The following is a 15,304-nucleotide window of genomic DNA, read 5'->3' as shown; positions in this document are numbered from 1 at the left end:
GTGGGGGTAAACCCTTGTGAACTGCATGCCTTGCAAATCTGGCAAAGTGATGTAACACATGTCCCTGAATTTGGCAGTCTAACTTTGGTGCTCCACCTTTGCTGCTTTAGGTATCCCCTGTACTGTCAAAACAGACAGTGGTTCTGCTGATATATCACAGAAAGCTAGACATTTCCTACAGCTCTGGGGTGTGCCACAGCTCACTGGTATCCCCAAACTAGCAACAGGAAAAGCCATAGTGGAAAGAGCACATGAGAATTTAAAACATAAACTTGAAAAACAGAAAAGAGGAATGGGTGAGGAGATCCCACAGAGCAGGGTAGCTAAAGCTATCTATACACTAAATCATTTGAGAGTATTAGAAAAGTCCTAGAACCCAGTCATTCTAAATCACTACAATCATCTGGTGATGATCAGTCGCCAAACCCAAGGTAATGGTTCGAGAAGACCTCATCAGCAATAGGTGGGGAGGTCCATGGAATCTCATTACCTGGGCATGGGATAGGCCTGTGTACACACACAGACAAGGTTTCACATTGGGTACCTGCCAGATATGTCCATCCTGCTCTACGTCCTGCCCAGGACCACAGGTAGCATTCCCTTGATAGCTTCTCAATGGACATGATGGAGCCAAGTGTGGAACAATGATTGAAACAACCTCATGGAAATTTGGGACTCCTGGATATTCACCCAGTCAGGTTCCACCTAGGCTGCAGATAAATCACTGATCAAAGGAGATGGGCAGCGCCAGGACCTCGACCAGTGATACGGTCAGGTGTGCAAATTTTGAACCCCTATAAAAGAGAGCTGCCATGAATAAACTGACACTGATGTCCTTGAACAAGCTCAGGAGTGTGTCCTGTCTGTCTCCAGCCTCTCCCTGACCACACGGCAGCAGGCACGGCGAGGTAACGAGTGTGGTTACATCACTCCACAGAAAATGCTGCAGATTCTTCCTATGTGTGCACACAGTGGGAGATCATGCCCAACTGAGATCCAAACACAAATTAAACAGAACTTGAGAAGTTCAAAGTTGACACAATCCAAGTTCTTGGCACTAGGGGGGAAATAGCTCCTCTACTTTTCCTTTTATAAGACAAACAAAAATCCCAAACCAACAGTAAAAACCCAAAACAACTCCCACCCCACTCATCTTCCTTTTAAAATGTATTTAAATCTGCACACTGGTCTTGGAGATGGAAGAGAGAGAGTTCTATTCCCAAAGCCTGTTTTTAATCATTGGATGATTTTTCAGTAAACCTCTGAACATTCAGCACTCGTGGTCAGTTTTCCCTGCCCAAAAAACGAGTGGTTTTTGCAGACATTCCATAAACACAGGAAGCTTTGACTATGTCTCTAACAGATAGGGAAACAGAAAAGTAACATGCACACAATATAAAGGCAAAAGCTAAACTTGCCATGATAGCTCAGATGCATGTAGTCCAGAAGTCTGCCTCTACAGCCAGAGGCAGATGTTTCAAACAGAATATCCCAAATCTATAAAGTACAATTCTGACATAACCTTGACTGTGTTTCACATTTCTTTTTAATTGTTGATTTTCGTTCCTGAAGCATGGCTCTATAGTCTCATTGAGTCTCTGGCTTGACTTTGTTTCTTTGGAGGGGTAAAAGGGGCAGCATAAAGGGCTAGAAGTGAAGAAGTCCCATAGTGCTTAGCTTCCTGATCATCTCATAACTGGTTTTAATTTTTGCCTGACAAATATTAGCCTCAATTTTACCTGCTGCAGGTAAAGTTTCATAGAGCCATTTTTAACCAAGTTTTCATTAATTTTAAATTTTTTGTTATCTAGTTCCTTACTGTTTCATTTTTCTTCTAAAGAGTAGCTAAGAAGAAATTCCTGATCATTCCCTGTGCCATTTGTTATTTTTATATAACCTAAGTATTGTTAGTTTCCTTTATAAAAGAAACACTTAAATTCCTTTCATCCATGGGATTTTTTTAAAGAGAAGTCTTTATTTTTTCTAATTCCCTCACCAGTCTTTCTCCTCAGCTTAGTTTTGCCCAGTTGCCCACAAGAATGGAAGCCGCAAATACAGATAAAGTGTATCTTCCCTTTCAAATAGCCATTTAATATTGTAATTATTTTATTTTCCATGTGAGTGTTAACCTTTCTAACCTCATCAGCCCCATGAACAGAGATCTAAACAGAGCTGTCAGCAATTAGCCACCTGAGCAGTTAGTGATTAACAAGTGAAATTCAGAACATTTTTCCCAAAGTGCATTTCTTCTCTCTGAAAAGTAAAGAATTTGCCTGACATTAGTCTGTCCATTTTTTTTTAATTTCTGCCCATTTAAAACTACAGGAGAGAACCTTTAGCTGAGACATCCCTATTACTTTTATGATGATTTCTGTGAATAAATTGTCATTGTTGGAATAGCTGAATGCAAGGGCTTTTAATCATTCTGAATTTAGGATTATGAATCAGAATAACGTCATGTTATTTTAGAATCAATATTCTTTGACAACATTCTTAATTTTTAATTGGTTTTCTAAAACTCTCTGTTAATATTGTTACTAATTCTATGATAATATATGAAGGGATTTCTCCCTTCACAGATCCCATCATTGTTGTCACCCTGTTTGTCAACAGAAACCCTGTTCCAGAAGTGTTTATTCCGTGGAAATGTTTGATACTAAAAAAATTAATCAAATGAGACAAAACAATCTCCCAAGATTTTGAAACCTTCAACATAGTGAAAAAAAAGAATACTAAGTATCTTTCATGGTATTATATAATACTGGTGGTGTGAGAAATGATGCTCACTTTTTTAAATTTTCAAAGGTTTATTAAACTTTAACAAAATACAACAGCGTACCGAATAAGGAAACAGAAAACAGTGCCAGGAGTGTGCAACCCTCCACTGCATGGTCACTCACAAAATTCTCTTAGCATACACATAATATTCATCCCTTCCTTGCAAGAGCCAACCATCGCACTACCCATCTGTAACAGTGGTATTAAAATAGCAATGTAAAACAAGAAAAAAACAGTCGTACTTTTTGTAACATGTATTCCTCCAGATGTTTCAGATTTCCATTGCATTCTTCTGTGGTAAATTCCTGTGTGAAAACTTTAGTTACCATTTCATCAAGAAAGGGCTCCTTAATTTTTTTGTGTGGTTTTGGTTTATCCCAACTTCTCTGTGTTAACAAAGACAAGTTATAATATTTGTATGTTCTATTGCACTCTACAATTGAGAATTCGAACACCTAAAACACTGTGTTCAGAAAAAATCTCCAATAACATATCATTATTTGGTTTTTGCTGAAAGCTTTTTCATTTGGTTTGGTGAAACTCTCTATTAGCATCCCAGTTGGTTTCCAGTTAAAATCTGCTTTTGATGTATCCCTGCTCCATCCTTCTGCTTTCTCAAATCAACTCCTTCTGAAACCTGAAAATTCCTGTTTCATGACTCATGGACACTGATGCAGCTTCTCCCTGCAAGCTCTGGTCCCTGCTCTTTTGGGTGTGCTTTGAAACTGGTCAATAATAAGGAACAAAAGACTCCTTGGCCCTCCACACTGTTTTATTAAATCTGCTGGCACAGTAACTTTAGCACTGCCCATTTCCAACCTTAAGCCACTGTAGTGGTTTAGACTTTCTAATTTTATTTTTTTTTCCTGTGAGATAGGATTAGAAGCAAAAGCAAGGCAGGTCCAAAACTTAAAGGCTATAAAGAAAACTTTGTTAGTGACATAAAGAAATAATAAATTCAGAATAAAACCTTCAGACCCCCCTCCTCCCCTCTCCCACACCTTCTTCTCCTTCTCAACAACATACAGCTGAAGAAAACTGAAGAAACACTTCAGTCAGTTACCAACTTAAAAATAATCTTTTTCAATTTATGCTGGGGAGAGGAGTCTCCCTTTGTTAGGCTATAGGGACTTCTTCACAAGAAAAAAAAAAACAGTTCTCTCATGGCTTCACTTTCCAGGAAAACTCCTCCCATCTCCACAGCCTTCCCAGAGCTGTGCTTATGGGCCATATTAAACTCATGGGGTATTTACTTTTAAGAATGAACTGTTCAAGAAGCAAAAGTTCTCTTTATCTCTCTTTCTCTCTGTTCATGCTTCATCCCCAGAAACAGATTCCCTTCTTCCCTTGGGGCAAAGGGTCCTCACCACAAGTGCTTTTGCTCAATGACCTGTTAAGCTGAACATTCCAACCCCCCATATCTTTCTCCACGGTTTATAGGAATTTTTAGTGTAGTACAGTCCATCCCCATAGCTTACAAAAGTATTTCCAGCCCAAATTCAGAGTGTTTCCTCATTCTCCTTCCATCTGGAACCTGACTTCTGCTTCGCTGACTTTGGTGTATCTTCTGTTCTTTTTCCTGTCACTCGGGGGAGGACTGAAGGTCTGCAAGTTGTATCTGAGCGTTGGAAGAGTTCAAATCTCCCATGGGAAGGCAGAGGCTGTGGCCAGGCCATGCTGGAGCTGTGCCAGGATCTCAGGAGACTCCGGCCATGCCGGGACAGGCTGGCCCAAGCCAGACAACAGCGGCGGCTGCTCTGGAAAGGCTGGGGTGGGGGGCACAGCTGGGACCTCAGTCAGCCTCCCTGGGCCCAGGGACAGCACCCAGTGCCAATGGCCACCCCTCCTTCCTGCTGAGACATGCCAGACAGGGGGGACTGGCCCCTGCTCCGTGCCAGGCCCCCAGGCCGTGCAGGAGCAGCCAGCTCCCGGTACCTCCACTCCTGCTGGAAGGGAAAAGGGCCGTTCCTGGGGTTTGCTCGCTTCAAAATGGGAATTCACAGAGGCAGACCAAATCCTCCAATTGGTTTTCCAGGCTGTCGACAACCAAACCAGCCTCCACTTACTCCCATCAAGTCACAGAGGAAGTTCCCAGGGAGAAAACTTCTGTGGATGCCCTCTTCTAAATGCCAATTAATGCAAAACCAGCACAGCCACATATGATAAGAAATACCATGTTTTACCAGGTAATGTAGTCAAGTGGCAATGTAGTGCATATGTTAAACATAGTGCAAATGTTGAAGTGGTTCAAGTGATGTACACCAATACCTCATCTAAGATAGAACTCTGAATCACCTATTTTTAAGAGAACTGTCGGCAACCTTGGAGAATTCCCTGCTGATAATCAAACCAAATGTCATTTGATCCCACCAGGTAAAGGCTAAAAGTTATTTACTCTGGGCTTTTAAAATTGAAAACATGCAGTGTCTTGGCATCCTTCATTCTGCTGAACCACTTTTTCAGCAGTGTTTTAGGCTAGTTCATCCATCACAAGCTTCTATGGGAGATGTAGGCAACCCCTGTAAAGGCAGGGTGCAGATTAGATCACATGAAGATTTTCAATGGCAGAAATGCAGCAGTGAGACCCCCTTTTCACTGGGAGCAGATGCTGCCCAGTGTAACAAGGTATCTGTGCCACCAGTGGCCCTGAATCCAAAAGATTTTTACCCAATCCTGTAGTCCTGTGGTTTTGCATATGAAGACCTTTGGATTCTGTGGACAAGGAGTGCCCATGTTGATGTTACAGACTATACTGGAACTTTTTCTCAAAAATTAATAGGGTTTTGTTTAGTTGGTCAAAATTAATGGGGTTTTGTTCAGTGGTCAGTTGGTCAGCGGGATTTTTTTCTGATAATTAGTGATAATTAGTGATAATTAGGCATGGATAATTAAATACAATATTTTAGCAGCTTTGTGGAAGTAAAGGACTAAACAACCATTATGAATAACTGTTGCAGTTGTCAACATTTCTATGCTATTTTGAGGGGATTAATATGCAACCACAAAAATTTGTTTTATGCAGACACTTGGCATTAAAAGATGTACTCCAGGATTTTTTTTCCCTAATATTTGAATTTAATCCAGCAGGCCATTTGCAAGTATAAAAAAGACTGTTTTTGAAAGTTGAGATGCCTGATATAGTTCTGGTTTCTGAGGGAATATTTAGGGAATTAATAAGGGCCACAGGACTCTGCCTCCTATTTTTCCCCCATTCTCTTCATCAAACTTGTTTCATGTTATGTTCTTGTGCTCTATCACAACCTGTGATAGGGACAGATAAAAGTGTAGTTCTAAGTTTGTTCTTCCTCATCTTTCTCTTCCACTCAATAAAATCCCATGACTGGTTATGCCTATTGACTCTTGATAGCAGTTGAGGGCTTCTTTGGGAACTTCTGGAAAATCTCATCTTAGTTATGTATTCTGGACTCAGTGACTGCTTACTATGCCCACATGTAAAATAATTAAGCACCCCATAATGTCCTGAAAGTTGTCATCTTTCCCCAGACATCCTAACTGTCTTCCAACAGATAGGTTTCCAGCTATTTCTGGAGTAAATGATTTATTGTGAAGATAGGAGATCAGAAATTGGTTTAATCACAATGTTCTTGTGCCAAATTTCTGCTATTTTGGGGAAAATAATTCAGCATTAATATAGCAAATGTTTCATCTTAATTTAAAATAGTAAGGGCAGTCAGAAGAGGAAGAAGAAAAATGTTTAGCATATTAGGATTAAGAAAAAGAGAATTAGAAAATTTCCTTGCTTATAAATTAAGAACCCCTGAATGAAGGATTCTCTCAGAATTTTGTGAGTTGCAAAATGCTCAGTTGGCGGGGAAAATCACTCAGTGGCTTGTTCATTTTTCTTTTAATCTTGAGTGTCTAGTTTTGCTTTAAAAATAAGTAATGTGGGTTCTGTGTTGAATTCCAGTACTGAGCAGCATAAACTGTGAGGGTTTTTTATAAGTTCAAATAAAAAGTGTGCCATGAGATAACAAAGAATCCACTATTCTGGATCTGAGTTTTGCTTCATACATTGTCAGTGAACTTAAGACTGTTACTTGTTACTGTTACACTGTCTGTAGTGTAAAATGACCTTCTGCAGCCCTAAGATCTGAGAAAAAAAAAATCGCTGAGGGCTGAGTGCTCATATTTGTAACATAAAAGAGGAACAGCAGTAATCCCCGTTTTTCTCAGACCCAGCATGTGCACATTGGCTTTGACAGAGATTGCTCAGGTTGCCCATGGCAAAGCTGACCAAGAGGCTCAGGTAGTCCCGTGCCTTGTTAGTCCAAGCTTCTTGTCACCAGCTGGATTCTCTTGAAGGCAAGGCTCTCTTTAAGGGAGATTTGGTGTGATTCTATATGATTTCTAGTTCCAGTGATTTTAATGATGCTTCATGTAATTATTTTTAAAGTTTTAGTAAAATTTTCACCCACTTCCCCCATACTGATGCTATGTGCTGTATAGATGCCTAGAAATAAGTAGGATATATCCTTACTAACAGCAATGTAGTGGAAGTTAGTAATATTCTTAGTTATGTACAGTTCTCACGGTGCTTCACAAATAGCAATTTTTCAGCCTGTTTTAATTCTTTTCACAGAATCAGAACCAGAGGCACATAGCAGGTAAGTTACGTGGCAAAGGCAATACCTGGGAATCAGTGATAAAGCCTCATTTAGAAGAGGGTTACTTCCTTTGATTTAATCTCTACAATAATACATGAGCTTTTAGAAAACTTCTGTTTTAATTTTAAAAATCATGTTTTTAGAAATCAAATCCATTGAAATAATTTAGCTTGTCCTTTGTTTATTGTATTTAAATGTAAAGGACATATTTCAAAACTGTTAGAAAATTTGGCACAGTCATTTATTGAATAAATTATTTATTTGGGGGGAAGAAAGAAAAAACATTGTCCCCCAATTATTTTGTTAGAATTCTTGAGAGCTTAAGATCACCATGCTCTGAAAACAGTTGTTAAAGAAAATAAACTGCATGCAGGATGTAGTAAAATTTAATGTCATACAAAGTTCAAAAAGGATGAAAAGAAACTTAAAGAGTTTATTTTCAACACCAAGCTTCTGTATTAATACTGAGAATTTATTCACCTCAGGTAGGAGGTGGAAGAATCCCATTGTTTTTGTTTTTAAATTGTTCACTAATATTAAATATTCCATATAGAACATTCCAGACCAAGTTTTTTATTACATGTTTTTTTAACATATGGTGCAGGAGTATATTATTTTCCCTATATGTACAGCAGTCAACAGCCAGAACTAGATATTTTATCTATGCATCATCCTGAGGCTGTGTTTTGCAGAACAGGGTAGGTTCTGCAGATACCCTGTTTAATTAGAGAAGTCAATGATCAGGTCTACTCTGAAGAGAATAGCCCTAAATTAGCAATCCCAGCTTTACCTCCAAGCAGGCTGCTGAGTTTATGTTGGGTAGCACAGTATCATGCAGAGGTACTAAGCAGAATTTGGTCCTGGCAGTGCTGTAAGTGCTAATTAGAGTTCATACCTTTGGGTACTGAAGCAGCTAAACATCTTTCAGTTCTGACACTGACTTGTCTCACACTCGCTTGGGGATTTTTACAGGATGCTCATTACGTGATACATACATGCCCAAAGGATCTGGAAAATGAACTGGGTAATAAGTGATGCTGTGAGAAGAAAATATGCCATACCAGGAAGTTCTGAATGTATCATTGTCTTAAGTATAGGAAATGCAATTATACCCTGGAGTATTGTAGAAACAGGCATCTATATCTTGCTTTACATCAAAGTAAAGTGGGTAGTATTTAGAGGGAACAAGAAGAGCTCAGGTGAAGTGTACAATATGCTTTAGTGATTTGAGCAGTTGTAGACAACAGAATGAAACCAGTGTTCTGGTTTTGCAAGGAAAATAACATGCAAAACAATCCTGTTTTGTGCAACAGCCCTGACAAAAACATGGTGTATTGCTTTTCTAATCCAAGTTAAGATTTTACTACTGAGCATGTAACCCATCTTCTGACTCAGGATTTATTTCAGCAAACTAAGAGATCTTAAAATGTGATTTACCTGTTAAATACTCAAATTGAAATACATTACAAATTGTTTTAAAATTCACACTTTTTCCCTTATCATTCACTTGTCATCAGGGTGCTCTTGTTACCTATCTGCTGTTACTGGATTTATTAATAAAAGCAGGAGCAATAAGCAAACACTGCAAGATCTTGCCTTAAAAAATCCTTCAGGCTGTTGTGGTAATAGCCAAAACCTAAAAGCTGCACACAGAAAAGTTGAGGTGGCAACTTGGTGTCAAGGATTCAAAAACTGCCTCTGGTTTAGACTTGTAGTAGTTGTCAGTTTTAACAAGATCTAACAAGAAAGAATAGTTCTTGGCATATAGAACCCTCATTCCATTGGTGATGATGTCCCATTCATGAGTCCAGCTCATCTCTGTAGCATAGATGAATATCTGTTAGTCTAGAATATCTAAATGTCACTAACTCTCAGCAATTGTATGTTTTGAAGTCTTGGCTCTAGAGCTGTGTACTAAAGAAGAAAGGTTGTGAGCAGCCTTCAGTTTCATCAGGATTTGTGTTTGATGTGCTGGTGTTGGAAGTAGAACAGCCTTTGTATTAGAAATCATAATCTTTCCTCGTAAACTGCTAAACTGAAATTGCAATCAACAAAGTCAAACTTCTTCAAAAAAGCCTCTGGGGAATTGTGGCTCTAGTTAAGGTCGCTGCTGCCTGCACTGGGAAGGTGTGCGGGTGCTTCTTTGTAAAATGTCAACTTCAGCTGCCAGCTTCCAAGAGCCTTCTGGCAGAGGGTTCTGGTAAAAGTCCAGTTGTTTGCTAAGCTTGTTCCTGTAGACAAATGAATGTTAAAATAGCTCTTAATGAAACTTTAGCTCCTGGCTGGCTCCTAGGCTATTATCCAATTGTAGCAGCTATGCCATTTGAGTGCCAGTTTTCAATTTGGATAACAATTCCTGCAGACCTTAGGATGGTTGAGATGGATGTTAAACACTCTGACAGGCAGAGGATTACCACTTCCAGGTTTATTGTTGACACTTGCAATCTTCTGTTTTGCCACCCACTGTTACAGTGCCACTGAGGAACTGGGAAAGGTGTGACATGAGGTTCTAGACACATTTCAAACTAATGTGTTACTCAGTAAAACTGATTGAAAATTTGAAATAAAGAGGCCATTTTACCTGCAAAATGAAACGGAGCTGTGAGGTCTAATTATCTGCAAAGACCTTAATGCTTGAAACTGGCACCTGCATGCTGAAGTACACATGCTGTGATACACTGCATTCATTACGCTGGTACCTTTGTGATGGGTGTGCAGAGACTGTTCTCTCTGCTGCTGCTCAAGGGCTGTTGTGTGGCAAGCCCATGGCAGTCTTGTCTCCAACATCTGTGGGTAGCTTTCCCACACAAATGAATTTTGGCATCATGGTATGTGAGATAATTTTAACTAACTCAAAGATAGTTTTTCTCTGAAGAAAAATAGTATTCTTCACTGAATTTGTCATCTTGCTATTTCAGATACTTCCTTTGCATCTGGTAATTTGGATCTTATGCTGGGACATATATCTTCTGAGTTTTGATGAATTTACAGTCAAATCAGGATTGATTCCAGGAAAATGATCTGGGAATTTATTTTTTCTATTTCACTGGGACAGGGAGCAGTATGTAAAAGTAAATTGTACAGACCCATGAGTTCTACCCAAGTAGCTTTTCATAGTAAAATCAACATGAAGATTAGTGAGAACATCAAGTAATTTCGTTAACAATAAAAAACATTAACTGCCAAGTAATTAGTGAAATGTTTCAGAGAAAGGAGAAGGAGCTAATGAGAGGACAGATTAGTATGTATTTGTTATTCCTGTGGATTGGATTTCTTGTGTTTACTACTGCTGAGTCTCATCTGTCATGCTAATAACATATCAAGTTGCAAAGATCTCAGTGATACCAAATGCCCGATTGCTATCAGAGACAATAGGAAAGACTAAGATAAGGGTGGGACACATGAAGATAGATGTCAGGAGAGGGTTTGTACCTGGACTGCACTCTTATTTCCTGAACAGGGACTGAATATTTTCACAGCTCTCTTGCTGTGGCAGCAGGTCTCAAGCTGCACAAATACAAGGTCTGAAGTGAAGGGGATAAAGTATCACATGTTCTGCTGCATGATGAATGGTTGTTTATAAGATAAACATGCATCTTTCTACTCTTTCTCTCCTCTTGGAAAAAAAGACTCAGATCAGAGAAAAAAAACAACTTCTCTGGGTTTCAGTAGACATGTTTTTCTTTTATTTTTAAATGTTTGTTTGTTTGTTTGTGTGTTTTCTTGTTCCCCACTTTACTTTTGATGGCAAATAGACCTGGCAGGGTTGGCTCTGTAAATTTTGACAAAAATTTACACTGTTTGAAAGCACAGTCAGTTTGGTTCTCAGGATCTTCCCACCAGAAAGGTGAATATTCAGTTCAAATAAAAAGTCTCCTGCCTTCCAGAAATAACCTCTTTACCACGAGGCTTATATAATGAATTTTCACAGCTTAATTACTTATTTTCTTGAGGTACACAGACAGTTTGAAACAGAATAATTCTTGAAGGTTAAGTGTAATATTAACTTTTTGCTATCAGAAAACTTGCTTTTCCCCAGAGTCAAAATCAGGGAGTAGAAATTTCCCACTCTGCTATTTCTTATTGGTAGAAATCTCATAAGACTTCTGTATAAATTCCTCAGTCATCAGACATAGGTAGATTAATTTAGATTATATGAATACAAACATATCTTCCTGCATCCCATCTAAATTCAGATGGATGCATTTTAGTTGAGAACCTCCAGTGTGGAAGCTCAGAGAGCCACACCGTTTCAGTCCTGGAGGGGCAAGAACAAGAGAGGAGAAACACCCCTCTAAGATCATGGTGAGAAGTGCCTCCCTCCCACAGACCTTTGCAGGTACATGTTAATCCCTTAAATTCTATTGGTTAATGTAGTTGATGTCAATCCATTCACCCCGGTTCAGCCCCTGTCTACCATACATGTACCTTCCCAGAATGTTCTTCCCTCTCCTGATCCCCCCTGGTTCTGTTTCTTCACAGTGTTCCACCCCTGTTACCCCATTGGTTTTCTCAGCTGGCTGCCCCTCCTCTGCACCACTTTCACCTGTTCCCATTGACCCTTGACCCTCAGATCCTCCCCTCCTGTTCCATATTTAATCCCGTGCCCTCAATCCCATCTTGTCTTTGTCCCTGGACCCCCTTCAAGGCAATAAACTGTTCTTGGAGCTCCATACAAAGACCCATCCTTTGCCTTTGTTCGTCAGCAATTCAAGAAGGGTGCTCTGGGCTTTGAGAGTGCTGGTTGCTTGCAGAGACCTGTCGAGGCACACTACTCCACAAGACAAAACTAAATCCTGTCAGGAGAGGAGCGCTCACGTGTACTGCCCAGCAACTTCTGCTCATTCACTTGCTGCAGCAGCTTTTCTTTCTTCCTTCCGTGCTGAGGGAGTTGCTACTGCTGAACTGCTGTGAACTCTGATGTATGATTTCAAGACATTCCTAAAACACTTGAACTTTTCCCAGTTGCAGCCAAGAGAAGGGGAATAGCTGCCTGCCCTGATATTTCTCTACAGCATCTCTCTGCTGTTATATCAAGAAAAGAAATATAATCAGGTTTCCTGTTTCCTATTTTTCATTCCTGCTCTGTTCTACTATCATATATTACTGTACCAATAAAATTAGTAATACAAATCTGTTAGAGGTATGCAGTGGTAATTGCTTTTTGTTCTGCCAAGGAAAAACACCAACAAAACTGCAAAGCTAAACTTCAAGACACCTTCTAGTCTTGTAGATATGGCAGCAGATGTTACAATGATAGTGTATTTATCTATATATAGCTCAAAGCACTGGCAAATTAACTGCTTCACAAGGATGGAACTCTGCCTTTGAAGGTATTGGCCTTCTTGTTGTCCCCAACTTTTTCTCAGTTGCATGCAGTTGAACTAGGTATGAAATCATTTGGCATAGTGTAAATCAGAGATCACAAAATTTAATGCAATTTCTGCACCACTGTAAGGTCATGGATGGACTCTCACCAGAAGTGTTGCTTCTTTTTGGATTTGTTGTTCACAGTTCTTTTCAGTTTGGTGTTTCTGTACAGTCGACTTTAGCATTCCTTTTTTTTCCTTCATTGCATATTAATTGCCCTTTTCTGTTACTCAGCCTTCTCACTGTTCTTCTTTTCTATTGCACAATACCATACTCTAAATCAAAATGGACTGCGTATTCTTTCTCAAGATTACAATTAAACACTTTTTTTTAAATCGAGGATTACTTTAGTCAGATTTAAGTAAGTGACTTGAGACTTCACTGAGTGGGACATAAATCCAACAATATATAAATACAGATAAACAATTTAAAATTATCTATTAATAGGTCTTTTGGTCCTAAATGCTCTGACGCTATAAATAAAAAGATGTAAGAAAACATCTTACCAAGAGTGAACTTTGGGTCTTTCTGTTACTTGTTTTTTGTGGATTTTTTTTCAGACAATGACATTAGTAACTACCAGCTAAATCAAATCTGAGTTTTAAAGGAAGCACAGTACAAAAACATGAGAGACATTTGCTCAGCTGAGATCTAAGAGTGAAAGGAGTCTTAAGGAAAAAATAAAAAAGACCTTCTCAGAGCTATTTTAAGGTCTTAGGTCATGAGTTAGGTCATGAGCTTCTTAGCATTTGGTGTGGTATCTGAGTAGACTCTTGGAGTGTACATGAGGGCAGGTGGAGAAGACTATGCTATAAATACTTCTATACATAAGAAGTTCACTAACTTCTTAAATGACAAACCAGACAGAAACATTAGTTCTGAAGAGGAAAATTATTAAAATAATTTAAAGCTTAATTTCCCAACAAATCATCCCATAGTTCTTAATCACAAAAGCTAAACTGCTCTCCACCATTATCTAGGAAATGTTACAGAAAACCTTTTACAGGGGTACAGCATATATTAAGCATGGCTGGCATGCTCTGGAGTACTTCTGTACTTGTTTGCTCCCTACTGAGCTGTGCAGAGAACTAGTCATTGGGATTCCTACCTTCTATTTTTGGACTTTCTTTTGCCTTATGGCTGGAGCATAGATGACCAATTTCCCCAGGGAAAATGTGCTAATTTTATGCTTCTTTTAGAAATATTGTCCCTCAATTTCTTTAGTGCAAAGCTCTTGGAAATCCTTACAGGATAAAATACACTGACTGTACTAGTAAAACCTGCCTGATTTCATCAGTATTATTTTACTTGTTTCTCTACGTGAATACAGATGTTTTTGATTTTCTATTTCTTTATTATATCCTACACTCATGTTGCTGGCTCCCTTTGTCCAAAAGGATCATTCCTGTTTTACAAGGGCAGCAGAGGTCTCAGAGACCTTTGAGAGATTGGTTTATATTTCATTAATATTTGCCTTCGTGTGAGGGAGCACTCCACTTTTCAAATGACACATACAGGCCTGTGAGTTCACTGTGACTGACCTAACTTGAATCTTAACAGTCTTTTAGGAGGCATGTTTTATAGAACTGGCAGAACCAGTTGTTAGGTGTCATTTCCTGTATAGTCCTAAAATAAAAATAAAAAAAAAAAACAAAACCGAAACAAAAATCCCCACAACCCAAAACAAAAAGAGACCTAGGAGAAGAAGTAGGTAAAGCAACTCCAAAGGCATGTTTGAAGTTTTTCCAAGTGATTATGTCCACCTACCCTTTTGTCTGTTATCAGAATCAACCCCTTATGACCAATCCAATCTATGCTGAAAGAGCAGATCCTCCTCAAGGCAAATTTCTGTCTTTGTCAAGGGATAGGTGACATGACAGAAACATCATTATAGAAACAGGTCCCAGCCTCTGTACTGTATTGTCAGTAAGCCTGAAGTGTGGCATCACCTGCTCACAGAAGAAGTTGTGAATTTCAAAACCAGGTATCCTTTCCTGGTGCTTTGAGTAGGCTGTCTTTATTTTCTAAAGAGCCCAATTAAATTAACAGAATTCAAAATTAGTTCAGTAGGTACTCCAAAGAAGAAAGTAAAACTACTGCTGGGGAGTTCCTGCACCATTTGTTGGTGAGATGAGATGAGATGAGATGAGATGAGATGAGATGAGATGAGATGAGCCGAGCCATTATGGTGAAAAACAAGAGGTGACAAGTAACGTTAGAGAATTGGTGTTATGTCATAAAAACAGTTTGTGCTGCCTTCCTTTTTCAGTAAGTAAAAACAATTTCTATAAATCTGTCTTCATGCATCAATTAAAGAGGGAGAGGCTATACAAGCTATTTAATTTCTAAACTTCGTTTCTAAACCTCTCTTTCTTGGTCTGCTGGAACAGAAGTCTCCAAGTAATTGAAATTGTTAATGAAAGGTATAGCAAGCATGTTAACACATGTCTGTGCTTTTCATATTCTCTCTAAGAGGAAAAGTAAAATTAAATCACCATCAGCAAATTCAGCCCCATGGATACAAGTCTTCT

This window comes from Cinclus cinclus, chromosome 13 (assembly GCF_963662255.1).
Source record: "Cinclus cinclus chromosome 13, bCinCin1.1, whole genome shotgun sequence".
NCBI lineage: Eukaryota > Metazoa > Chordata > Aves > Passeriformes > Cinclidae > Cinclus > Cinclus cinclus.
This window is presented reverse-complemented; position numbering follows the sequence as displayed.